This window comes from Antechinus flavipes, chromosome 2, assembly GCF_016432865.1.
Source record: "Antechinus flavipes isolate AdamAnt ecotype Samford, QLD, Australia chromosome 2, AdamAnt_v2, whole genome shotgun sequence".
Taxonomy (NCBI): domain Eukaryota; kingdom Metazoa; phylum Chordata; class Mammalia; order Dasyuromorphia; family Dasyuridae; genus Antechinus; species Antechinus flavipes.
The window spans coordinates 272,092,844-272,119,985 of record NC_067399.1 but is presented as its reverse complement, the minus strand read 5'-3'; the positions used below and the strand labels follow the sequence as shown (position 1 = coordinate 272,119,985).

At 35.4% G+C, this 27,142-nt stretch overlaps 1 protein-coding gene across 1 annotated transcript in view; it reads left to right on the top strand.

Moving 5' to 3' along the window:
• GPR176 (G protein-coupled receptor 176) overlaps positions 1–27,142 on the top strand; it is a 133,285-nt gene that overhangs the window by 97,704 nt on the left and 8,439 nt on the right. The gene's annotated exons all lie outside the window — the stretch shown is intronic.

The window sequence follows — 27,142 nt, the reverse complement described above, 5'->3', positions numbered from 1 at the left end:
GCCATTCGTTAAATTCATTTTTAGTATGAGCATTTGGTTCTTGAAAATAGGCACATATTACAAACCAGGGCTTTGATTTATTATTTTGTAGTTTGGTTAGACTTAACAAAGTCATGGAGAAAATGTCAACAGATTAAATTTAAAAGTGCTCATGCTTCCCCCCCCCCCCCAAGTGCTGGTTGTTAAACGTATACCAGCATTTATAGTACCTTGCATTATTTTTGCAGATTAAAAAAAAACCTAAAGCTCATTGAGATTAATAATCTAGAAAGATAAGACAACCATCTAGAAAGATAATAATGGGATAGCATTATTACATAATATTTCAGTGTAAGTGCTTTAGACAATTAAAAAGTGTCATGTGAGGGCTGAGGGAATGTTATTATTTATGGGGTCCGTGGGCTATTAGGGCTAGACTTTCATATAGTTATAATATAAGTTATTATTTCCTTTTCCCCTGAAGATGCTCTCTAAAGGGGTTTGCAGAGTCTAAACTAAGTTTACAAAGAGGACTTGTTAATTGCTTGGGATTCCTTTGAGACAGCTAGGTTAAAAGAATCTTGGACTTAATGTGAGAAACATCTGAGTTCAAATCCTGCTTCAGATGCTTATTGGTTGTGTGATCCTAGACAAATCACATTTTCTCTGTGCCTTTTTTTTTCTTCAGATTCTGTAAACTGTAAAATGAGGAAATTGGATATAATGATTTTTAAGGCTATTTCCAGCTCACTCTATTATACTATGGTCCTTAAATAAGCCAGCCTCTCAGACTCAGTTTCCTACTCTGCAAAGGGGAAAAATAATAGAACCTATCTTACAGGGCTGTCAGTCTGTGATTTAGTCTATGTAAAGTGCTTCACAAATCTTAAAATACTTTAAAAAGCTGTAATTGGACCTATTAACCTTTCTCTCATGTGGAAGCTCGCCAAATATATGAATCAAATCTTAGGAATAGACTCAGACTGTAGTTTTTCAAGGTAAATAGATAAAGAAGAAAAATAAACCTGGACTAAATGGATATATTAGCTTTTATTTCTTTCACAAACATCAAATCAATTAGAATGAATACTAATTTTGCCAATTGAGTAATGAATTTTTTTGTCATTTATTATTTACCAAGGGAAGAAGTCAAGCTAGTAAAATTTTATGGGCTATTATTTATTTTTTGTTGGTCATTATATCACAGAGAACATGAAAGTGGGGGTGAGGGTAGGGAGAGCAATGACTAGGATTAAAACAGGATTTTGAAGCTGCTTGATGGCTCAGTGGATAGAGTACCGGACCTGGAGGCAGAAATTCCCCTTACTTGTGTGACCCTGGGCAAATTACTTAAACTCTGACTGCCTTAATTTACTGAAGAAATTTCAACTGGCAGACCATACTAGTGGTTCCCTGGCAGAAAAAGTTCCCTACCCTTCTATAAGGTGTCGTTTCTTGGATCATATTCACTGAGAACCAAAAACTGAAACTGTATCCCATGTTTAGAAAGTGATGTGATAAAATGGAGACCATGTACAAAATGCATGGTTGATTTTCTTAATATTATTATTTCCCCCATTTTATAGATGAGGAAACTGTGGCTGAGAAGTTCTGAGGGAGTTAAGTCAATAATAATTAAAGATGGTAATAATAAAATCACACTTTATTATTTACAAATTGCTTTATTCACAGTAACCTTTTTAGGTCATTTATATATCCACTCTGAGTTCTTTTTACTTTTCGATTTTATAAATAATTAATCCAACTTCTCTTCAAATAATTTAAAAGTAGGGAAAAATGCATAAATTGTGAGTTTACCAATTAAAGTATTTTGATTATTGAATTGTTCTTTGTGATGACTTGATTCAAAACACTGAGTTTTAACTAGGATTAGGTAATGTCCATTAGGCTGTTTTTAAATGTCAAAGAAGAGGCTAAAATTAGGTTCCAGCTCAATCTCTCCTGCTGCAGCTTTCTAATGGCCTCAGGCTGCCTTTGATGTGGTTTCCTGGTCATTCAAGGATTTAACTTCTCTCCCTTCTTTCCCTCCCCTCCCCACACACCCACGGAGTTCAAACCCTTCAGATCTGGCCCAGATTTTCCCAGTTAAGTGCTGTATACTTTCTATGATGTGACCAAGTAAACTATCTTTTGTTAACAATTTAAAAAAAACCAAAAACAAAAGTGGAGGTTAATGGAAACTCTGGTATGGTGAGAATTGAAAAAAATTTTTAAAAAAATCTAATTTACCTCCCACAATTAGAATCAGCACAATCAATTGCATTAGTGAAGCCCAGTAATTTACAAACCTACAAAGTAAAAAATCAATATCTCATGGAATAGAAAATTATTCCCTTGCCTCTGGTATACACCACCGGAATAATAGGTCATTTCCATTCATTGATCCTGTTGTTCTCATAGGCTAAGAATGTTTCATGACAACTTATTTTTAACAGGGAAAATTGAATTTAATTTGCTTTAGTCAATTTTTTTCAATCATGTTGGATTCTTTATGGCTACATTTAAAGTTTTCTTGGCAGAGGTATTAGAATAGTTTGCCATTTTTTCTCCAGCTCATTTTATAGAGAAGGAAACTGAGGCAGAATGAAATGACTTGTCCAGAGTTCACATAGCTAGAACAGTTCCTCATTGGAAGCAGAAAAAAAATCCTGAAACATCTGAAATGGTGAGTAAAGGCAATTTTTTTGTTCATCAGCACTATGATCCTGATTTTAATGATGCATCATAGGATCTTAAAGCAAAGTGCCATGAGTCCAGTACTTGACAGCAGCATTGCCAAAGTAGTCATGGGACTTCCTGCTTTTACAAATACAGAGTCACTGGGAATTCAGGTTCAAGGTAGGGTTTAACCACTCTCATTATTTCTTTTTTACTGACTGGCCTCAAATGCTTTTCCTTCTTACTTCTACCTCGGTTTCCTTGCAAATACCACCTTTTGCAAAAGGCCTTTCCCATTCATTCCACCTGCTAGTGCCTTCTTCTCAGAGACTACCTACTTTTTGTATGTATCTAGATATTTCTGTGCTTTGTTCCCTATTCTAATGTAAACTTTTAGAGAATAAGAATTGGTTTTGTATTTCTTAGAGTTGTGAAGATCAAATGAGATAATATTTGTAAAATGCTTAGCATAGTTCCTGGCACATCATAGATATTATATAAATGGCATTATTATTATAGTAATAATTGCAGTAATAGTAAGTACTAGTAGTAATAGTGAGGAGGAGGAGGAGGAGGAGGAGGTAGTAGCAATAGCAGCAGCAAAAACAGTAATAGTAATAGTACTACTAATATTAGTATCCCTAGGCGTTATCATTGATAATGGCACACAAATGCTTCTTGATTGTCTGGAAAGGAACTAGAATTGTTCTACCAACCCTTCTAGGTCATGCTTAATGCCCCATTGCTGTCATGTAGGGGAGTGGAAGTGAGAGAAAAAAATTTAGGGTCTGTTGGCCAGAAGCATGTTTTTCTCCTGACTTGTACATCCATCGCTTCATCGGGTGACTCCTATTATCTGTCTCCACCTGCAGCTCCTGAGCTTGCTCTTTAGTTCTTGCTTCAACAACTTGATGGAAGAGCACCAGGTCTGAAGAAAAATGTTATTTTTAAGGCGTTTCCATATTTCTAGTATTTGTTCCACTGGCCTTTTTTTGGTTGTCTCTTTTTGTTGCAGTGTATCACTTGGTTTCTATTTGTAAAAACTGGATGTTTTGCTTTGTTTATTTCTTCATCATTTTCATCTCATTAGTTCTAGTTTCTGATGAATTTGCTCTACCTCTTCTTGTTTTTTTGCTGATTCATTCTGCTTGTTCATAGGGGAAACCTAGTAACAATGGAGTGAAATTACTGATAATCACAACTACCATCAACAGCATTATATAACACTTTATAATTTGTAAAGCATTTTACAAATATTATGCCATTTTATCCTCACATAACCCCAAGACACAGATGCTATTATCATTCCCATTCTGCAGATAAGAAAAAAGTGGCTTGCCTGGATCACACAGTCCTGGCCACTTAAATTATTGTTGTTGTTGCTAACATTATTGTTGTTGTTTTTGCCAATTTCCCTCCATTGTTCCTGGTTCTAATCTTCTGAGTAAGCAGAACATATCCTTTCAGATCCTTTCAGGTAGCCGTCCTGTCTACTTTAATACTTCTTTTCTCCAAGCTAAACATTCCTAGTTCATTCAAGTAGGTTACAAGATGATCTCAAAACCCTTACTATCTTAATTGCCCTCTAGTTTGTCCATATACTTGCTTAAATATGGTGCTGCAACAGAGGCAACATTCCAGATACATTTTGACCATGACAGGAGACTAACTAAGCAATTGTCTTCGCATCTATCTTGCACTCGCAGTGCGGTCCCATATCTCCTGGTTCTAGTTTCTTCCCCATTATTCACAACTGCTCACATTGACTGGGAGAAGAAGAATAGGAGAAGAAGAAGAGGACGGGATGTGGATAGAACATTCTGGAGTGATTTGCATTTGACCAGACTGGGGGGAGTAGAACCAATTCAATTAAAAGAATTGATCGACTGTTCTTTCAAATGTCATCCTTTTCCAGCTTAACCTTAAGCATGAAGACTAAGAAATTGGACTTTTTGTGAATTGCTTAAGTCAGAATAAGCCAAATTAGCAAGCAGAGAATCTTACAATTTATAGTAAATTGTACTAAAATTATCATCATCATAAAATGTCAGTTTCCCAACTTCATCAGCTTATTTTTTTTTTTTTTTGAGCTAATAGGTGTTCTATGGAGCTAAGCATTTTCAACTTTTTTTCTTGCCCTTGTTTGAAGAAGAGCCTTTAGAAATATTTTCAGCTTAATATTCTTTTTCAGGGATGATAGGTGAATAATGAGAATACTAGAACATAGTGGACCAATTCAATAGACAATGATAGGTTAGCATAATGTACAATTGCTGAATACAGCATCTCTCAGATTATTCTGACAATTTGTGCAGTAAGGAGAGATGTTTAAAGAGAAGCACCCAGTCTTATTTGAACTGTTTATCATTGGCCTTATTCCTTACCAAAATTAACCCCACTACTTGTTCAAGCAAACTTATCCCATACCAGCTCCTCCCACAGGTTACCCTCTCTGTCATTCCCACTCTTTCACTTATTTTTAATCTCTCCCTCTCTACTGGTTCTGAAGCACCCCAAATGGGACCATGAGAAACATAATCTTGAATCTTTGTAGTTAGAAGTTTGTTACTAGTTCTTCACTCCCTAATGCAGATGGTATTTTTAACAACCCCAGATGTGCTGTCCTGGAAAACCTAAGACCCTGACAACCTGGTAAGCTTAAAGAAATACTGCTTATTGTTGTCTGGGAATGACCCCCATAGAGTGATAACTTTTTGCCTCCTGTTTAGAATAGAAATTCCTTTATTATGAACAATGTATCAAGAAACATTTTGATGTCTCTCTCTCTTCTTTCTATAAATATATGGCCCTGAGGCCACTCATTACTGACCCCTCCAGTCTTGGTGTTGGGGGATCAGTCCTGGCCAGTAATAAACACTTTTAAAACGTCCTTATTTTGGCTGCCCTGTTTTTCTCTCACCTGGGTACTTCAGTTCATTTTTAACTGCTTATAGATATATCCATGTCTGCCCCATTCCAAACCACCCCCCCACCCCCCCACCCCACCTCCGCAACAAACTCAAACCCTTAATTAATTCTTTCATCCCCACCAAGTTCCTATATCTTTTCTGCCCTTTGTAGCTAAACTCATCAAAAATGTTGTCTATAAATAGATGCCTTTACTTCCCCTTTTCTCACTTTGTTTTTAAACCTATACAAACTGATTTTTAATCTTATCATTCCACTAAAACTGTTCTCTTCAGAGTTACTAGCAATCTTAGTTGACCTTTTCTTAATGCTTCTTCTCCTTGACTGAAGTTGTTGCTCACTTTCTTTTTCTTTTTGGGACCCTAATCTCTCCTGATTCTCCTCCTACCTATCTGACTACTTCTCAGCCTTCAAATTACACCCTCTCACTGCAGATGTTCTTCAAGTTTTTGTAGTGGTGCTCTTCTCTTTTCCCTTTAAACTACATTTATCTCTTCTACATTGTGACTTTTCTCATTGCAGTTTCAATACATCACAGGTCAGCATAAGAAATTAAATGAATTTTGTGCAAATGGCAGGAAAAAGTTCAGAAACTCAGAAATGCACATACACACATAATTGAATAATATTAATCCCATAAAAGAAAAAGAAAAAAATTCAGACTTCTTCTCTGGTATGAAGAGAGGGCCAAAAAATTTTATACACTTTTTCCAGATTGCAGTGTTGCTGTGCCCTAATCCCTGAAATGTGGAAGGGATAACTTCACTTGGTGATCTCATCAACTTCTATGGATTTAATTAACATCTTTATGTTGATGATTCTCAAATTTACCTATCCTGCCACAAACTCTGCTGATCTCCATCCTCAAATTGCTAATACCTTTCAAACAAACTGGATGTCCAATTGACATCTTAAACTCAACATGTCCCAAACAGATCTCATTATCTTTCCTTCTGAGCCCTTCCCACTTTTTACTTTTCCTAGTACTGTGCAGGGCAACGGTATCCTCCCAGCCTCTCAGACTCACCATCTAGGAGTCATCTTGGATTGCTCACTGTCTCTTTCCACTTCAATGCATCCTCTATTCAGCCACTAAAATTATCTTCCTAAAGTGCAGGTCTGATCATGTCACTTCCTTATACAGCAAATTCCGGTGACTTCTATTGTCTCCAGGAGCAAATGCAAAATGCTCTGTTTGGCATGAAGAGCCCTTCATAACTAGCCCCCCTCTTAGCTTTCTAGTCTTCTTTATTCCCCAACATCTGCTTTTTGATTTAGTACATTGAACTCTAGGTTGTTTCAAACAAGACACTCCCATTTCTTGACTCTAAACATTTTTTTTTGGCTGTCCCCCATGCCTGATTTGTGCTCTCTCCACTCTGGCTACTGATTTCCCTGGCTTGCTTTAAACCCCAATTAAAATCCTATCTTCTACAGAAACCTTTCTTAACTCCTCTTAATTCCCATGCCTTCCTTCTGTTAATTATCTCTGATTTATCCAATTTATAGCTTGCTTAGTTAGCATGTTGTCTTCCTCCATGAAGCTGAAAACTAATTGAAAGCAGGGACTGTGTTTTGTCTCTTTGTATCTTTAGTCCTTAGCACAGTGTTTGGTACAGTGGAAGCTTAATACATGTTTATTGATTGATTGCTTGAATAATGGAATAGATTACTTTTTGAGAATCCTTTGACTTCTGAGTAGGCTTTCTCATCTTTAAGAGGAAAAACAAACCTAAGACATGGGTTCTTAATGTTTATGTGTCATGGATTCTTTTGTCACTTTGGTGAAGCCTATAGACTTCCTCTCAAAATAATGCTTTTAAATACATAAAATAAGAAAACAAACATAGGATTACAAAGGAAACTACTTAAATAGTTATAAAAATATTTTAAAAGTAAGTTCATATATCCTAGGTTAAGAACCCTAATCTACAACTGGGATGGACTTGGTTCTTCTCATCAATGTAGATGATTCAAGGCAATTCTGCTAGACTTGGGATGGAAAGAACCATCTGCATCCGAGAGAGAACTTTGGAGACTGAATGTAGATTAAAGCATAATGCTTTCACCTTTTTGTTGTTGTTGTTTGTTTGCTTGTTTTTTTTTCCTTTCTTGTGTTTTTTTTTCTTTTGATCTGATATTTTTTTACAAGCATGACAATATGGAAGTTTGTTTAGAAGAATTGCATACTTTTAAAATAATATCCTTTTATTTTTCAAAATACATGCAAAGATAGTTTTCAAAATTCACTCTTGAAAAAAATTGTATTCCAAATTTTTCTCCCTTCCTTCCCATCTCCCCCCTCCTTTAGATAGCAAGGATCTTTAGATACCAATATAAGTTAACCATGTTTCTACGTTAATCATGCTGCACAAGAAAAATTAGATCAAAAAGGAAAAAAAAAGCAAAAAAAAAGCAAGCAAACAACAACAAAGGTGAAAATACTACATCGTGATCCACATTCAGTCCCCATGGTCCTCTCTCTGGATGCAGATAGCTCTCTCCATCACAAGTCCATTGTAACTGGCCTGAATCATCTCATTGTTGAAAAGAACCAAGTCTATCGCAGTTAATTATCACAAAATCTTGTTGCTGTATACAATGTTCTTTTGATTCTATACACTGCACTAAGTATCAATTCATGTAAGTCTCTTCAGGACTTTCTGAAATCAACCTTCTGATCAATTCTTATTAAACAATAATAGTCATACTACATTCATATATCATAGCTTTTTCAGTCATGATAATAACTTTTGGGCATCCTCTCAGTTTCCAGTTCCAGTCACTGCAAAAGGGGCTGCTAAAATATTTTTTGCACATGTGGGTCCTTTTCCAATTTTTATGGTCTCTTTGGGATACATACCTAGTAGAGACACTATTGGATCAAAGAGTATGCACAGTTTGATAGGCCTTTGGGCATAATTTCAAATTGGCTTCCAGAATGATTGGATTAGTTCACAACTCCACCAACAATGCATTAGTGTACTAGTTTTCCCACATCCCCTCCAATATTTATTATTTTCTGCCATCTTAGCCAATCTGAGAAATGTAAAGTGGTACCTCAGAGTTGTCTTTATTTGCATTTCAGTAATGATTTAAAGAATTTTTTCATATGACTAGAAATGGTTTTAATTTGTCTGAAAACTTTCTGACCATTTATCAATTAGAAAATGGATTAAATTCTTATAAAAGAATTGAACATGTTTAACCTCTATTGGATTACTTGCTGTGAGGGAGGAAAAGGAAGAAGAGAGAGAAAAAATTTGGAAGACAAGATTTTGTAGAAGTGCATCTTAAAACTATCTTTGCATGTATTTGGAAAAATAAAATACTATTAAAAAAATCCTAATCCATAGTAATAGAAGAGAAACTAGAAATTCTGTTTTCTGATTCTCTTAAAGTATGGCATTTATTACTCCTGAGTCCATTTCTAAGATTTCCCTTTTGTGCATTAGCATTTAGTGGGTCAGGCCTAACTTTAGGTTCTTTGTAGCCACCAGAGGAAGAAATAGGCTTGGTTCATTTTTGGTTTTATTAATTAGTTTGCTGTACCTTTGGAGGTCATAAACTTAATTCTCTCAGAGCTGTCAACCAAATTAACCTGTATCTGAAGTTTGGATTATTTCCTGGGCCTTATCAGCAGAGATAGATATAGTAAAGTTGTAAACTTACTTCTCTAATACCTACCACAGTGACTGGCACATGGCACTTAATAAATGTTTCATGAATGACTGCCTCTAGTAGAGCTTCTCAATTCAATCTCCTTAAAAACTCTTCATGGGGCCTCACTGGGATGATCTTAAACTGTTAATTCTCTTTGTTTTGGTAATGGTGTCCTGCAGGCATGTATCTTGTTAAATTTTCATATTCGAAAGAGAATAATTATTCTCGAAATACTATATGCAAGGCAGATATGGAGATATAGATTTCATAAGATGCTTTCCTTCTTTCATAATTATTCATAAATTCACAGGAAATTTAAAGAAATAAATATAAAATTTCTTCCTCTTAATCCAGTTTCTGCCTAATTTTAAACTTGTTTAATTTCATCAAATCCTGAGATTCAAATCAGTAATGCCAAAACCCCCACAATTTTCAGGCCTAATGGTGATCAGTTTTGATTGATTTAGACAAGTGTTAAATAATTCAGTCACTGAACACAGCAAATTGTCATTTCATTAATTCAAAAAGGGGGCCCTATATTGTTAGACTTAGAGAAAACTAAAACAAAATAAAAGGATTCTATGGAAAAATTCCATTCATTTACTACCCTCCCACTACCAAACTCTTTCTCCCCCCTCTTCTTTCCTACCTCCCAATACCATGCCAGTGAGGTCAGATATCATGCAACTATGAAGTTGTCTTGCCACCATCTAAGTAGCTAGATAACACAGCAGAAACAATCAAAGAGTTCATGGAAATTTAAAAAAAGTAGAATAAGACTGAGAATCTTTTAGAAATAGAAAGAAATCCATTGGGTATGTTTTCTTTTTTGATATGTGAACCTTAAAGCAGTTATTCAATGAAAGTGCCCATGTAGAGCTGCTGTGAAATCAATTTTGTCCTTTTGCAGCTTCTACGAGTCATTTTTGTACTTTCTCCCCCAAGATGTTTTTCTTCTCCTTCTTCCTGTGAAGTGGCAAGCCTTTGAGAGTTACTACATAAAAAATAGATTTAGGGCTACAGAAGAAAACATGTTTTTAAAATCAGTTTCCTAGTCGTCCTTCTTTCCATCAGGATTCTCCATTTGGTCTACTGTGATGGAAAGAAAGGGTTTGATATGATTTTGCCCCAGTTTCCTCATTTAAAAAAGAAGGAAGTTTGATTAGAGATATCAAAAAAAAATCCACCTGTAAAAATAGGTAGTCGATTGAATAAAACCAATGAGGATGAATTTAAGATTCATTAATATGAAATATATTTTAATAATAATAGGAGACATTTAGAGGCAGCTAGAGGGCATAGTAAAGAAAATGCTGGGCCTATAATCTGGAAGCCTCTGACACTTTGTGATCCTAAACAAGTCACTTAACTGCTGCTTGCCTCAGTTTACTCAACTATAAAATGGGAATAATGCCAACACCCCAAGGTTGTTATAAATACCAAATAAAGAATATTTGTAAAATGCTTAGCACATTACACAGTAAGTACTTAGAAAGTTCTTGTCCTCTTCCCTTCTTGTCCTTCCACCCTCATTCCTTGAGGGGTAGAGTGACTAATATTTAGATCAGTCAGTCAACAAGCATTTATCAGTTACTTATTATGTGCCAAACACGGTACATACCATCACTTCAAACTATCATGCTAAATATCTGCCCTTTCACAAACTCCTTAAATTTCATTTCTTTTTACTTTTGAAACATTTTAATCCAGATCCAGATCTCATTATTTAAATGATATTGTTCTTTTTAAGTTCAAGAATGAGGTCTTAATTGTTGAATTTGATAGCATCTTCTGAGTCTTCATTCTTTTTTATTTATTTTTAAACATTTTATTATTTATTTTAAATTGTTTTTTAAAAATTGAGCTCTAAATTCCCTCCTTCCCTCTCTTCTACCCCTCTCCTACCCACTGAGAATTATCAATATCAGTTATATATGAGAAATCATAGAAAATACATTTCTATATTAGCCATATTATACCCCAAAAAGCAAGGGGAAAAGTGAGAAAATTATATTTTAATTTGCCCTGGGTTCTTCACTTCTTTCTTTGAAGAACAGTTTTCATCATGAGTCTTTGGAATTTTCTTGGATTATTATATTTTTTTTTTTTTTTTTTAATAATAAATTTTATTTTATTTAATAATAACTTCGCATTGACAGAATCCATGCCAGGATAATTTCTACACGACATTATCCCTTGCAATCACTTATGTTTCGTTTTTTCCCCTCCCTCCCTCCTCCCCCCCCCCCCCCCCCCCCAGGATGGCAAGCAGTCCTATATATGCTAAACATGTTGCAGTATATCCTAGATACAATACATATTTGCAGAACCAAACAGTTCTCTTGTTGCACAGGGAGAATTGGATTCAGAAGGTAAAAATAACTCGGGAAGAAAATCAAAATTGCAAATAGTTCACATTCATTTCCCAGTATTCCTTCTTTGGGTGTAGCTGTTTCTGTCCATCATTTCTCCAATGAAACTCAGTTAAGTCTCTTTGTCAGAGAAATCCACTTCCATCAGAATACATCCTCATACAATATCGTTGTCGAAGTGTATAATGATCTCCTGGTTCTGCTCATCTCACTTAGCATCAGTCCATGTAGGTCTCTCCAAGCCTCTCTGTATTCATCCTGCTGGTCATTCCTTACAGAGCAATAATATTCCATAACGTTCATATACCACAATTTACCCAGCCATTCTCCAATTGATGGGCATCCATTCATTTTCCAGTTTCTAGCCACTACAAACAGGGCTGCTACAAACATTTTGGCACATACAGGTCCCCTTCCCTTTTTTAGTATCTCTTGGGGGTATAAGCCAATAGAAACACTGTTGGATCAAAGGGTATGCACAGTTTGATAACTTTTTGGGCATAATTCCAGATCGCTCTCCAGAATGGCTGGATTCGTTCACAACTCCACCAACAATGCATCAATGTCCCCGTTTTCCCGCATCCCCTCCAACATTCATCATTGTTTTTTCCTGTCATCTTAGCCAATCTGACAGGAGTGTAGTGATATCTCAGAGTTGTCTTAATTTGCATTTCTCTGATCAATAGTGATTTGGAACACTCTTTCATGTGAGTGGTAATAGTTTCAATTTCTTCATCTGAAAATTGTCTGTTCATATCCTTTGACCATTTATCAATTGGAGAATGGCTTGATTTTTTATAAATTTGAGTCAGTTCTCTATATATTTTGGAAATGAGGCCTTTATCAGAACCTTTAATTGTAAAGATGTTTTCCAGTTAGTTACTTCCCTACTAATCTTGTTTGCATTCGTTCTGTTTGTACAAAGGCTTTTTAATTTGATATAATCAAAATTTTCTATTTTGTGATTGGTAATGGTCTCTAGTTCATCTTTGGTCACAAATTTCTTTCTCCTCCACAAGTCTGAGAGATAAACTATCCTATGTTCTTCTAATTTATTTATAATCTCGTTCTTTATGCCTAGGTCATGGACCCATTTTGATCTTATCTTGGTATGTGGTGTTAAGTGTGGGTCCTTGCCTAATTTCTGCCATACTAATTTCCAGTTATCCCAGCAGTTTTTATCAAATAATGAAATCTTATCCCAAAATTTAGAATCTTTGGGTTTGTCAAACACTAGATTGCTATAGTTGACTATTCTGTCTTGTGAACCTAACCTTTTCCACTGATCAACTAATCTATTTCTAAGCCAATACCAGATGGTTTTGGTGACTGCTGCTTTATAATATAATTTTAGATCAGGTACAGCTAGACCACCTTCATTTGATTTTTTTTTCATTAATTCCCTTGAGATTCTCGACTTGGATTATTATATTGATCAGAGTAGCTAAATCTTTTACAGATGATTGTTATTACAATATTGCTATCATTATCTACAATGATCCCCAGGTTCTGCTCATTTCACTTTGCATCAGTTCATATAGGTCTCATATTTTTATGAAACTATCTTCCTTTTTCTTACAATTTCTTATATATTTATTATAATATCTCCAATTTCTTATAACAATAGTACTCCATCTTATACCAAGATTCACTGAGCCATTCCCTAATTTATGAACATCCCTTCAATTTCCAATTCTTTGCCACCACAAAGAAGAATTGTTATAAATATTTTTGTGCATATAAGTGCTTCCCTTTTAAAAATATTTTTTGGGGTAGAGCCCTCGTAGTTGTGGCATTTCTGAGTTAAAGAGTATACACAGTTTTATAGCCTTTTAGGCTACATTTCCAAATTGTTCTCTAGAATGGTTGAATCAGTTCACCACTCCACCAATAATTCATTAGTATACTTGTTTTCCTTCATCCCTTCTAGCACTTGTCATTTCTGATAGGTGTAAAATGATACCTCAGAGTTGTTTTAATTTACATTTTTGTCATCAATAGTGATTTAGAGCATTTTAAAATATGATTTTAATGTCTTCTTTTGAAAACTTCCTGTTTATTTCCCTTGACAATCTGTCAGTTGGGGAAATGGCTCTTATTTTTATAAATTTGACTCATTTACCTACATATTTGAGAAAAGATGCCTTTATCAGAGAAATTTGATGTAAATTTTTTGATATTATTTCAATGTCCATAGAACATTCTGTTAAAATGTAGTTTCCCTGATTATCTCTTTTAATTTGGCCTATTTTTGCTTTTGCTTTGATATCATGATTGCTATTTGTACCTTTTTTTACTTCTGCTAAAGCACAATGGATTCTGTTCCTCTCTCTATTTTAACGCCTTTTTTTCGTTGTATTTCAAGTGTATCTTTTATAATCAATATATTGTTGAATTTTGGTTTTTAATCAATTCCTAAATCTGCCTTGTTCTATGGATGGACTCATCCCATTCACATTCACAGTTATGATTAATAATTGTGTAGTTCCCTACATTCTATTTTCTCTTATTTCTCCTCTTTTCTCCTCTCCTTTCCTCTCCTGTCCCTCTTTCTCTCGTTCTCCCTTTCCCTCTCTCTCTCCCTTTTCCTTTCCCTCTTTCTCTTTTTCCCTCCCTTTATTTCTCTACCTCCCCCCTCTTTTTCTCCCCAAAAATCTGTTTTCCTTCTGACTGTGGCCTCCCTTAATTTGCCTATCCTTTTATCATTCTCCACCATTCACCCACCTTTCTCTTATCCCTTTCCCTCCTATTTCCCTATTGGGTAAGACAGATTTCTAAACCTAACAGAGTATGTATATATCTTTTTATATATTTCTTTGAACCAGTTCCTATGACTGGGATTTAAGCATTGCCTGCCCCCTTTCATTTCCCCTTCACTATAAAATTGGCCCTTGAACTATGCTCAAAAAGTTTTCAAACTGTGCATACCCTTTGACTCAGCAGTGTTATTACTGGGCTTATATCCCAGAGATCTTAAAGAAGGGAAAGGGATCTGTATGTGCAAGAATGTTTGTGGCAGCCCTCTTTGTACTGGCCAGAAACTGGAAACTGAGTGGATGCCCATCAATTGGAGAATGGCTGAATAAATTGTGGTATATGAATGTTATGGAATATTATTGTTCTATAAGAAATGACCAGCAGGAGGATTTCAGAAAGGCCTGGACAGACTTACATGAGCTGATGCTAAGTGAAATGGCAGAACTAGGAGATCATTATACACATTATACAACAAGATTATATGATGATTAATTCTGATGGACATGACTCTCTTCAACAATGAAATGATTCAAACCAGTTCCAATTGTTCAGTGATGAAGACAGCCATATACCCAGAGAGAGAACTGTGGGATCTGAGTGTGGACCACAACATAGCATTTTCACTTTCTGTTGATGTTTGCTTGCATTTTGTTTTCTTTTGCGGTTTTTTTCCCTCTTGATCTGGTTTTTCTTGTGCAACAAGATAACTGTATAAATATGTATACATATATTGGATTTAACATATTTTTTAACATATTTACCATGTATGGGACTACCTGACATCTAGGGGAGGGGGTAGAGGGAAGGAGGGGAAAATATGGAACAGAAGGCTTTGCAAGGATCAATGTTGAAAAATTACCCATGCGTATGTTTTGTAAATAAAAAGCTTTAATAAAATAAAAGAGAAAAAAATTTCCTTGAATGACTTTTATGTGAAATTGTTTTCCCCATTCTATTTGTCCCTTCCCCCTCTTTCTTCCTTTTTTAAAAGAAATCATCTCAGCACAATTCATACCTATGCCATCTGTCTAGATAGAAGCCTTCTAACTACCCTAATAATGAGAAAATTCTTAGGAATTACATGTATTACCTTTCCATATAGTTATATAAACAATTTAACTTTATTGAGTTTCTTATGATTTCTCTTTCATGTTTACTTTTTCATGCTTTTCTTCAGTCTTCTGTTTGAATGTCATATTTACTTTTCAGCTCTGATCTTTTCATCATGAATGCTTGAAAGTTCTCTATTTCATTAAATATCCATTTTCCCCCTGAAGGATTTTACTTAATCTTGCTTCATAGGTTATTCTTGGTTGTATTCCTAGTGCCTTGAAGTCATTAAATCTTATGTAGTCCTGACTGTGGCTCCTTGGTATTTGAATTTCTATTTCTGTGTGCTTGAAGTGTTTTCTTTTTGATCTGGGAGCACTGGATTTTGGCTTTAATATCCCTGAGAGTGAGCTTAAACATTGCTTTCTCATAGATTTGTTTAATTTATTTCATTCCATGAGCCTAAATTTGCATGCTTTATTACTAGTTCACTACTTGGGAAGATGTTGGAGATTAAGTGTTTATATAAAATGTAATTATAATTATAATTATGATTATAGTATTATAAATGCATCTTTGGCCATGTAATGTTGTTTAATGTTTTTTTTTTAATGGAAATTCAACTAAATTAGCTATTTGTTTCACTAAAAGTCCAGTGTACTGAATTTTAAGTAGGAATCAATGAATTCTCAACAGAAGCATGCAGGTCATCTGCTAATGTTAGGTTAGCCTATTAGGTTAATTGAATTTAAATAATGTTGGGTAGTCATCATCATTATGTTAGAGCATACTTGTTTTTTCTTTGATGAAACTAACAAAGGAACTTTTTCCAATTTTTTTCCCCCTGGTGGTTTTTAATTTACTCTGCCACCTTATTACAATCTATAATGTCTATAAGCTGATGAAAACTTGATGCAAGATATTTTGAATGACTAAAAGTTGATTGGATCTGCTGATAAATAATGTTTTCAGAAACAGAATATATATGTTTATATATAGAAAAAGGGGGAATTAATAACAATTCCATTTAGCTTATGCTTTGATCTAATTTTTTTTTTGCTGAGGCAATAGGGGTTTAAGTGACTTGCCCAGGGTCACACAACTGGGAAATGTTAAGTGTCTGAGACCAGATTTGAATTCAGGTCCTTCTGACTTCACGGATGGTGCTCTATACACTGCATTACCTAAGTGCCCCCATATATATATATATATATTTAAAGAAAAGAATGGTAACTTAAAAAAATTTTACCTCTGACTTTGCTGGTTGTTGGGTATCTCATAATATAGACACCACTTAGCGTCTACTGGACAAATGGATTTGGTTAGAGGTGTCAATATATTTTTTTATGAGGTGACTGACAGTCACCTCTCTGATTTCCATTTTTCTGAATTTACAGTCTTAATGGCTATAAGGTTTCAAACCTTATAAAAAAGAGTGATTAATACCATATGTGTTTGTGTAGCACCATGTGTTATTACTTCAGTTGTATGAGTGATATAGGCACTTCATCCAAGTCCCTTTGATATCATCTTATTCTCTGTAATCTCTGTCCATGGTCTCCCATTGACCCGTGAACAAGGATCTACCTGAAGTGCTGGTCCCCTTCTCTGTCCATCTTTAAACCTTGTTCTTGCTTCATGACCAACTTACCTCCCTTGCTGAGCATACAATTTCTGGATTCTATTTGTTTATCCTCTCATTGTTCATTTTATAGTCTACTTATGCTTACTCCATGACTTTCTGCTGCCATTTGGGTCATTGAATTTCCGATTCTTCAGTGACTGGAAGTTTTTATTATGTTTGAGAGACAGCTTGGTATATCTAATAGAGTGCTGGAGTTGGAATCAGAAAGACCTGGGTCTGAATGACACTCCAGACACTTATTAGCTCTATCACCATAGGCAAGCCACTTAACCTCCCTCAGGCTCAGTTTCTCCATCTATAAAATGGAGATAATATTGATAAATACTTAGCTTGATTGATTGGCGCTTACCTTGTTGTGAAAACTAAATGAAATCACATATGTAAAATGTTTTTCAAACCTTGAAGCAATAGAAAAATGTCAAGTATTATTAAGAATAACAATAGCTATCTTTAAGGGTTGCAAAGAGCTGCTAGGTGACACAGTTATGTAGGGCACCGATATGGAATATGTTCATTAAATCGTTTATGAGAAATAAGTGACAAAGCCATAGCCACCAGAAATCCTTCTCTGAATGAGCTTAGACTAATTGAACAGTAAATGAACAATACTATCTGTGTTTATAGAGCTTATTAAGGTAACCAGTAACCTATCATTTTTTATTTGTTTCTTTTTAAGGTTTTCCTTTTGATGTATGTTTTTTTTTTTTTTTTAGAGGCAGTTGGGGTTAAGTGACTTGCCTAGAGTCACACAGCTAATAAATATCTAAGGCTGTATTTGAACTCAGATCCTCTTGACTCCAGGACTGGTACTCTATTCATTCTGTCATCTAGTTGCCCCATATCTTGTTTCTACATTATAGTTTCAATTAACTCCTACTTGGTGTGTACTTTCTCATAACAAAGGGAAACAGTGAAGTAAAATGAATAAATCAATGACCTTGTCTGATAGCACAATCAACATTTCACATAGGTAGCCCTCCCCTTCCCTCTGATAAACTGATAAAATTGCCTAACCAGCTCAGAGAACTGATTTCTAGCCATAATAAGCACCAAACAGACTATACCCTAATCTCAAGTCTCAGATTGATGTTCCTTCTGCCTCCAACAGTGGCCATCATTAAGAACTCCTTATCAATTTATTCTGGTTAATTACTGGGCTATCTTCCCTTTAGTTTTACAAATTCTTTCTCTGTTTTATGGCAAGTGTTGAACATGATACTCTGTGAGTACTCAGCCTAACAGGTGTAGGCAAGCTGTGGTGGGAGACTAATAAATGACACTAAAATTGTTCATCAATGAAATTTTACCATTCTCTATCAAGTGTATTTCATTTTGTTTTTCCTTTCCTGTACATTCTTTCTGTCTCTGTCTCTTTCTGTCTCTCTGTCTGTCTTTTTCTCTGCCTCTCTGTTTCTGTCTCTCTGTCTCTGTCTCTCTGTCTCTGTCTCTGTCTCTCTCTCTCTCTCTCTGTCTCTCTGCTTCTCTCTCTCTCTCTGTCTCTGTCTCTCTGTCTCTCTATCTCTGCCTCTCTGTCTCTGTCTTTCTGTCTCTATTTCTGTCTCTGTCTCTCTCTGTCTCTGTCTCTCTCTCTGTCTCTGTCTCTCCATTTGTCTGTCTCTGTCTCTCTGTCTGTCTCTGTCTCTGTCTCTCTCTCTCTCTCTCTCTCTCTCTCTCTCTCTCTCTCTCTCTCTCTCCACATCTCTATCTGTCTCTGTCTCTCTGTCTCTGTCTCTCTCTCTGTTTTGTGTTTCATAGAATCCCAGAGTTGGAGAGGATCTCCAAGGTTGTCTTGTCCAACCTATACCTAGTATGAGTCCTTTCTATAAGATCTCAAAGTCATGTTATTAATTGAAATCATTCATTCCCAATGTAGCTCAATTCCACTTCTAAATGATTAATCATTGGATTTTTTTTTTTGTTGTTGAAAGGGAATCTATTTTCCTGCAATTCCTTCTATCTTTTGGTCCTAGTTCTGCTTATTTCTGTTATTTCTTCTTTCACATCCTAGTGCTTCAAAATGTAAAGATAGAAACCGTGCCTTTAATCTAAAGTAAAATATCTCCCCATTACCTTCAATAGATAATCCACAAGGTCTGTTTGCAAGTGCTCTTATCATCCTTTCTTACTTAAAATTGTCTTCAGGACAATCACTTCTGTCATTTGGAATACTATAGTTTTGCTACTGTAGCCCAAAATTACACTAGCTTTTGAGGGCTGTTATCTCATGTTACTGGTTGGTTACACATGAACTGCTCTAGCCACATTTGTCTCTCCTTATACTTGTAAGGTTGTTTTGCAATATTGTCTTTGGTTTAGTGCTGTCCCATTGTTCCAGCACATGGAGCTATTTTTTTGGATCCTGCCATCTATGCCTTCCTTAAAGCTATTGATAAAAATGTTAATTAGAATAGACGCAAGAACACAGCTATGTGGCATTTCATTTTAACAAATAGTTACTAAATGTCATCTGTGGATTGAGCATTATGCTATGTGGTAGAGATAGGAAGAAAAACAGTTCTTGTTCCCAAAAAGTATATATTCTATGGGTGGCAGGAGACCAATTAGGAGGCTGTTTTAAAAGTCACTTCAGTACAAATGCCTCTCCATTTTCACTTTCTCACCTTTTTTCTTCTTTCTTGTCTATACTTGGTTTTATTTGTGATAAGCACAGATTAACAGTTTTCTCACTGTTGGTACAGGATCTGAACCTTATAGTTTGGTTGCCTAGATTGATACATATAGGAAATTGTTGGGGATAATTAAATGATATATTGTTATTCATGAAGTTTAATATTCAGTATAGTGGCAGATGGTTGTAACTTCTCTTTCAGAAGCAATATGGAAGTGGAGGGCAAATGTTGTACTTTAATTATTGATTCATTTTATCTTCTTTCTTATTATGTGACATAATACATATATTATAATCAGAAGTCCTGGACTCAAGACATTGGAAAATGCTCTTTGGGCTTATAAAAAGATTTTTAAAAAATGCTCTAGAGCCTTTCCAGTCACAGAGATTTAAATTAATAGATTTATAATTTCTACCCAATGATTTCTTAATTTTAAAAAGATATGGCATATGACTTTTTCATTTGGTTGAGACAAGTCCTCACAAATAATTCTTAATACCTTATTGACCTTCTCAAAATACTAAGCTTCTTACACACTCAACTAATTTTTTCTTTGTTGTCTGAACTACTCCAAGAATTCTATGTTTCTTGTTTATAGTTAATTACTGTCTATGTGATTTTGACAAGTCACCTAAACTTGCTGGACCTCGAGTTCTTCATCTATAAATTAATTGTTTTGGACTAGATGAATTCTAAGATGTCATACACTCCAAATCTATGACTCTAATGATCCTTTTAGCTGAAAAATAAATAAATTCAAACTTGAAGATATTTTTAATATTATATAATGAATGTAAACTTTTTCGTTTTAGCCTACAATTCACTTTGACTTTTATTTCTGTGGACACAGGCTGTTTTCTTATACTCATGATTTGTAATTTATCATTGCTTCCACTTTGCATTAATTTGTTTTCAAGCTTAAAATTTTAGAAATTGGGAGATGATTTTTTTTCATGAAAGAAGTATTAACAGTTTTAGAATGGTACCAGTTCTATCAAAGTAGAATGTGTCTAAATTTTTGAAGTGAGTTTTTCGTAAGCCCAATTTTTTTTACCATTCTGTTACAATATACATTTAATTTTAATTATTAGTCCTCTAAGCTCATCAATATCAGTGGTTTCAAGAACCCATAAAAAAGGTCATCTTCTAGCTGAAACTCTAGAGAGCTTATTAAGCTCAATAAATATCGGTCACAACCCTCTCTTCCTTTTCCTCTATCATTAAGCTATGCTACAGTAATTCTAGAAGTCACCTTACTTACACCAAATCAGAACACTTTCTATCATGTATAAAGAGAGCTCTTTAACGTTCAGATTTGGTAGTAGTGGTGGAAAGTCACAGAAATTGTAGAAGACAAGTAGATTTATTTATATTTCATTTATATGAGCAGGCAGGTGATACAGTGAATAGACTACTGATCTGAAATTGGGAAGACATCTTCCTGAGTTTAAATCTGGCTTTAGACATTAATTAGCTGTGTAACACTGGATAAGTCATTTAACTCTATTTGCCTTGGTTTCCTCATCTGTAACAATGTGCTGGAGAAAGAAATGGTAAACTACTCAAATATCTTTGCCAAGAAAGCCCCAATGGACTTCTGAAAAATAGGACATGACTAGAAGCTACTGAAGAACAATAACAATATATGTTTATACTCTTCTATACAATTGCATCTTGACAATTTGGGACTGAGCTCATTTAGTTCTCCCCTATCCTTTTCTCTCCATATCTCTATTTCTGTTTCTCTTTGTGTTTGTCTTTCTGTCTTGGGCTCTGTGTCTCTCTTTCCCTATCTATTGTAATGTGGAGCCACCTAACAGTGGCTGCTGGAGATCCAATCCAGAATGGATCTCCTCGTGTGAGAGGATGATACAAGGAGATTGAGAGGCAGCTGTTCTCTGAGCTCTCTGACTGAGCGGCCATTGCATTGTCTGACCTCTCTCCTCTTCCCTCTGCCTCCAATTTATCTGATTCCCAGTCTGCAACACCTGTGTCAGCAAAGGCTGCCTTGCAACTCCTTCAGATGCTATGATCCACAGCTGTGGAGGCTCTCAGAGAATTGACATGTCCTTAACATCTATCCATCTCACTAAAGCATGTAAAAAGGAAGTAACTTTGAGGAATTAATAGGTCACAGCATAGGTTTTGTGTGGTTGATCCATTTACCTTAAATGTTTTTAGTGGGAAGAGATAGGTAAGAAGTGGTCTCTAAAGTCATTTAAGTGTAGTTAATTAAATAGAATACACCAAGCTTGAAGTTGCTGTCATGGTCAGTTTGGTTGGATATTTGTCATGAGCCTCATAATAGAAGCTAAGAAGTACACTAAGTATAGTTTTTGCCTAGTAGAAATAGATGCTAAGGAGACTAAATGGCCTGCATTTGCCTTTTTTGCAACGGGTAGTAAATATAAATGTCCTTTGGTATTTTGTGTTTAGTCTTTGATAGTGGACACTACTGCCCCAATACTACCACCCTGACATAGTGATAAAAATCAATTTCCTAGGTTCAAATGAGATAAATAAATATATTTTTAAAATGACAATATGGTATATTAAAGGACAGCCTCAAAGGTTGTGCGTTCTTTTTTTTTTTGGAGGTCTACAAGTACAAGTTGTATGGCCTTGTATATACATTATAGCGAGGATTCCTTTTTTTTTTTTTTTTTTTTTTTTTGATATGATTGGAATTGAATGATTCTGGAACTACCTTCCAAATTTCAAATAAATACTATGATTCTGATAAATGCAAATTGTGGAATTAAGTGAGGTTTTACAATGACAAGAGTGAAAATAGGCTTGCAGGGCATTAAAAAATATATGGTTATATACAAGAGTAGCTAGGTGGTCCAGTGGACAGAGTTAGGAGGACTCATCTTCCTTAGTTCAAATATAGCCTCAGATACTATGTGTCCTTGGACGTCATTTGACCCTGTGTTCCTCAGTTTTCTCATTTATAAAATGAACTGAGAAAGGAAAAGTCCAATATCTTTGCCAAGAAAGCCCCAAATGGAGTCACAAATACTCAGCAACCACCACAACCACAAGGCAGTGTGGTGTAGTAATGGAGAGGCTGGTCTCAAAACCAGGAAACCTTAGGTCTAAGTCTGGCCTCCAACATACTGACTCTGGAGTTCTTGGCAAATCACTTGACCTCTCTATGCTATGAATGTACATTACAGAGAAGAGGCTGACTTGCTTTGGTTAAGGGACTTTTATCACCTGGGAGTGTTTTATAAAATCACAAGTCCAGTTGCTATACTAATCCCTATGTAGAAAGCATAGTACAGTGTAGAATAAAGTACAAGGGCAAAGGATTTAGAAGGAGCCAGCTGGGACTTAGCATAAAAGGAACTTACAGAAGACAGTTTGGAATAGCCTGATCAAGTTCAAGTGTCTCAGATTTGAAAGTTCTAGCCATCAGACTAAAAGTATGTCACACAAGATTTATCAGTAGCATTTCTTCCTATATTTATCTTAAGATACCATTGAAAAATGGGAATTCATTGGTTGGATCAGTTTGTAAAGTGGCATTTCTAAAAAGCTGCTCAACAGTCAAAAGGCTTTGACCTCCCCAAAGAGATGATTATAATATACTTTGATAGCAGGTATTATTCATTTAGTCATGCTTTTCATGAATTTAGGAAGTACATGGAGTAGAATCTGAGAGATACTCTGAAATTTGTCATTATTTGTTTTTTTTTTAATAAAATATCTTTCAAATTTCAGCTTATTTATCAGTAAAATGATAGTATTAATATTTTTACTATTTACCTTCTAGAGTTGTTGGCCCTAAATATACATAAAAACTAGTAAAGTTGAAAGAATATTATTAATTGACATTAACTTCATTTACTCCATTTGCAAGTGACACTTCCTATTTTTTAATTATCTAGGAGGTTAATCAGGTGTCTGATCACCAAAGCCAGAAAGGATAGCAAAGGTAGTAAATAAGAGGGAGAAAGAAATTGTATTAAGTTTCTTATTTGGTAGCAAAAAGGGAATATGGTAAATTATCCAATGAGTTAGAGATTCTCTGAATTTTTATAATTTAGGATATCAAATTACAAATACTCTTTACACTGCATCATTCCCACAACTAGATGACTTTTTAAAGCTGTCATGTCCTTTAATGTGAACCATATGTAAATGCATGAATTTAGTCAAAGGTCTCAACAGAAGAAAGGAGGGGGGAAAACCTGGCGAATTATTGATACTTCAGTAGCATTTCAGACAATTAAAGTTCCTGAATAAACTGAAAAAATAGGAGTCATTTGCAAATAAAGTAAGCAAAGTTAGTATCTACTAATATTACTGTTTCAGTAATATTACTAGCTCTTACACATATGTAGCACCAATAACTTCAGAAGGTAAGTTGTGAAAATATTAATATTCCATTTTATTGGGGAATAAGCTGAATTTTGAAGAACATTTTATTCTTTTAAAACCAAATAGAATCAGTGACCAGCTTAAAACCCCCTGCCAGGAAGGGATGTTCCAAAAGGCCTGAAGGACCAAAATGGAAAGCTATGCAAACAATTCATAGACTGAATTGCTTTGCAAACTGCTGAGTGGATCTCTCTGAGTCAGCACATCAAACTTACACAGTTAGAAAAATATATTTCCTTCAAGAGACTGGCCTATATATGCAGAGGCTTGTTGATGCCTGTTTCATTCTTTGTAGCAGAAAATGGGTCACAGTGGGATAATTTAGCTGTCTGTTGATTTTGGTACTTCATCATGAGTAATAAAATGTCAAAACCTTGCAACCTGATGCCCTTTCTTCTTACCTGGGGCTAAAATGCTCTCTTAAAAAAAAAAACTGTGACTGCAGTTATTTGGATATCAGTGGTCTTATTTGTAAAATGGAGGGGTTGGACCAAAAAAAACTGAGGTCCCTTCCAGCTTTGTATCTGTGATCTTATCATCTTAGTTCAGGCAATAGAGAATACAGCTTTTAGGTCAGAGCCTAGGTTGAAATTCATATTAAACTTGGGTTCAAATTTTTATCCTGTGTGTCCCTGAGCAAGTCTAGTAGTCCCCCTGAACTTCAGTTTTTGTTGTTTTGTCATTTCGGTGATGTCTGAGCCTTTGTGAACCTATACTTTTTTTTTGGGGGGGGGCAAAGGTACTAGAATAGTTTGCCAATTCCTTCTCCAGGTTGGTGAGTTTTTTTTTTTTTTTTACAGATGAGGAAACCGAGGCAGACAGGATTAAGTGACTTGCCCAGGGTCACATAGCTAGTAAGCATCTGAGGCAGGATTTGAACTCAAGTCTTCCTGACTTCAGGCTGGCTCTATATCCACTGAACCACTTCAGTTTTCTCCCCTATAAAAGAGAACAGTTGGTTAAGTGATTTTTTTAGGGTCCAGCCTGCTCCAGACTTAAACAATCTGTGTGTCCCTGGACGTCATTTGACCCTGTGTTCCTCAGTTTTCTAATTTATAAAATGAACTGAGAAAGGAAAAGTCCAATATCTTTCAAGACTTGGATTGTCTGAATCTTCCCCTTAATCCTTACTCTCTTTGGCAAGATTTTGGGAAGATGGCAGAGTAGATTGGTAAATTTCAGGCTCTCCAGATTCCCCCCCAAATAGAACAAATTTGTTCTCAGGGCAAATATTGACTGGTGAGAAATCAAGAAGACTTAGGGCAAAACAGGGGTCCTCCAACCCAAGAAGATCTGAAGAAAGTCCCAGGCTAGGGATTAACCCATATGAAGTACAAACATCTCTAGGCCAACTCTGTAGAAACATGAAGGGGGGCCCTCTAGGGTGAGCTGGTTTGTCTGGAGCCTCAGCAGGAAACCCAGAAAATTTCAGCTCCCTGACTGTTTGTAGAGTCCTGAGTCTGATAAGACTGAGTAAACCTCAGCTGTTCAGGAACACCAGCAGTGCTGCTGAAACTGGCCCTGGGCCAGAAGGAACCAGTACCCAGTGAGTGCTGAGGCAGGGGGCAGGGATGCTGCTGGCTGCATGCACTTGCTGGAGGGTGGGGCTCTTGGTTTGGGCTTCATTATCAAAGGAGAGAGCTGAAGTGAAGACAGAGGCTCATGCCCCTAGGATTACAAAAGTTTATATTAATATCTTTATTTTAAAAAATGGGCAAAGAAGATCCCAATCATAGAGACTTACTATGGGAACAAGAAAGACCAGGGTTCATCTTCAGAGGAGGGCACTGAAGTAAAAACAGCTTCCTCTATTGCAAAGAGTAGTGTGAAATGGCTCCCTGCCCAGAAAGAATTTATAGAAGAACTCGAAAAAATATTTAAAAATCAAATGAGAGACATTGAGGAAAATTTTAAAAAACTAAAAATAAAACCATCTAAGAAAAACAAGATGATTATGAAAAAAAGTTAACAACTAGAAAAGGAGATACAGAATCTTAAAGACAAAAACTATCCTTTGAAAATTAGAATTAGTCAAGGGGAAGTCTGTGAAGCTATGAGAGACAAAGAAATAACAAAACAGATTATAGAAAATTAAAAAAAATTAGAACAGAATGTGAAATATCTTATAAGAAAAACAATAGATGTGGAGAGCAAATCAAGAAGAGAAAATATAAGATTAATTGGACTACCTGAAAGCTGTGACAGAAAAAAAAGAACCTTGACACAATAATGCAAGAAATCTAAGAAAATCACCAAATTTCAAAAACCCCAGATCAGAGAAAATGTCACAAGAAATAAGGAAAAAAAATAAAATATACTGGAGCTACAATTAGAATTGTTCAGGACTTATCAGCAGCCACAATACAAAGTGGCAGGTCCTTGAATCATGAAAACCAAAAATCAAAAGAGTAGGTCTGTGGCCAAAAATATCATATTGAGCAAAATTATCCATATTATTGAATGGGGAAAAAAAGGACATTCGATGACCTTGCAGATTTTCAGGATTTTTTTTTTAATAAAACCTGAACTCAATAGAAAATTTAATATAATAAGAATCATTATCCAAGATTTGCTATGAAGGTTAAATCAGATGCTGCATGTAAAAGAACCTTAGTGTTCTATATGGAGATAGGACTGTCTCTCTGATTTCAATGGTAGGGTATTTCTAGATGAAAAAGTCCATTGCCAGGGAAACTTGTCATCTACAACATAATTTATAATCTTAGTTACTTAAGAGTCCTAGAAATATCTGATTTATAGCAGGATATGTCAGATTATTGTTATTGTTCTGTCGTGTCTGACTCTTTGTGACCTCATTTGGGGTTTTCTTAGAGATACTGGAGCAGTTTGCCATTTTCTTCTCCAGCTCATTTTACAAATGGAGAAACTGAGGCAAACTGGGTTAAGTGACTTGCCCAGGGTCATATAACTAGTGGGTGTCTGAGTCTAGATTTGAACTCAGGAACTCCTGACTCCAGAGCTGATTCTCTATTCACTTGTAAATATAATTAGCATAAATAATTAAGATCATCTCTTAAATTACAAATACAAAT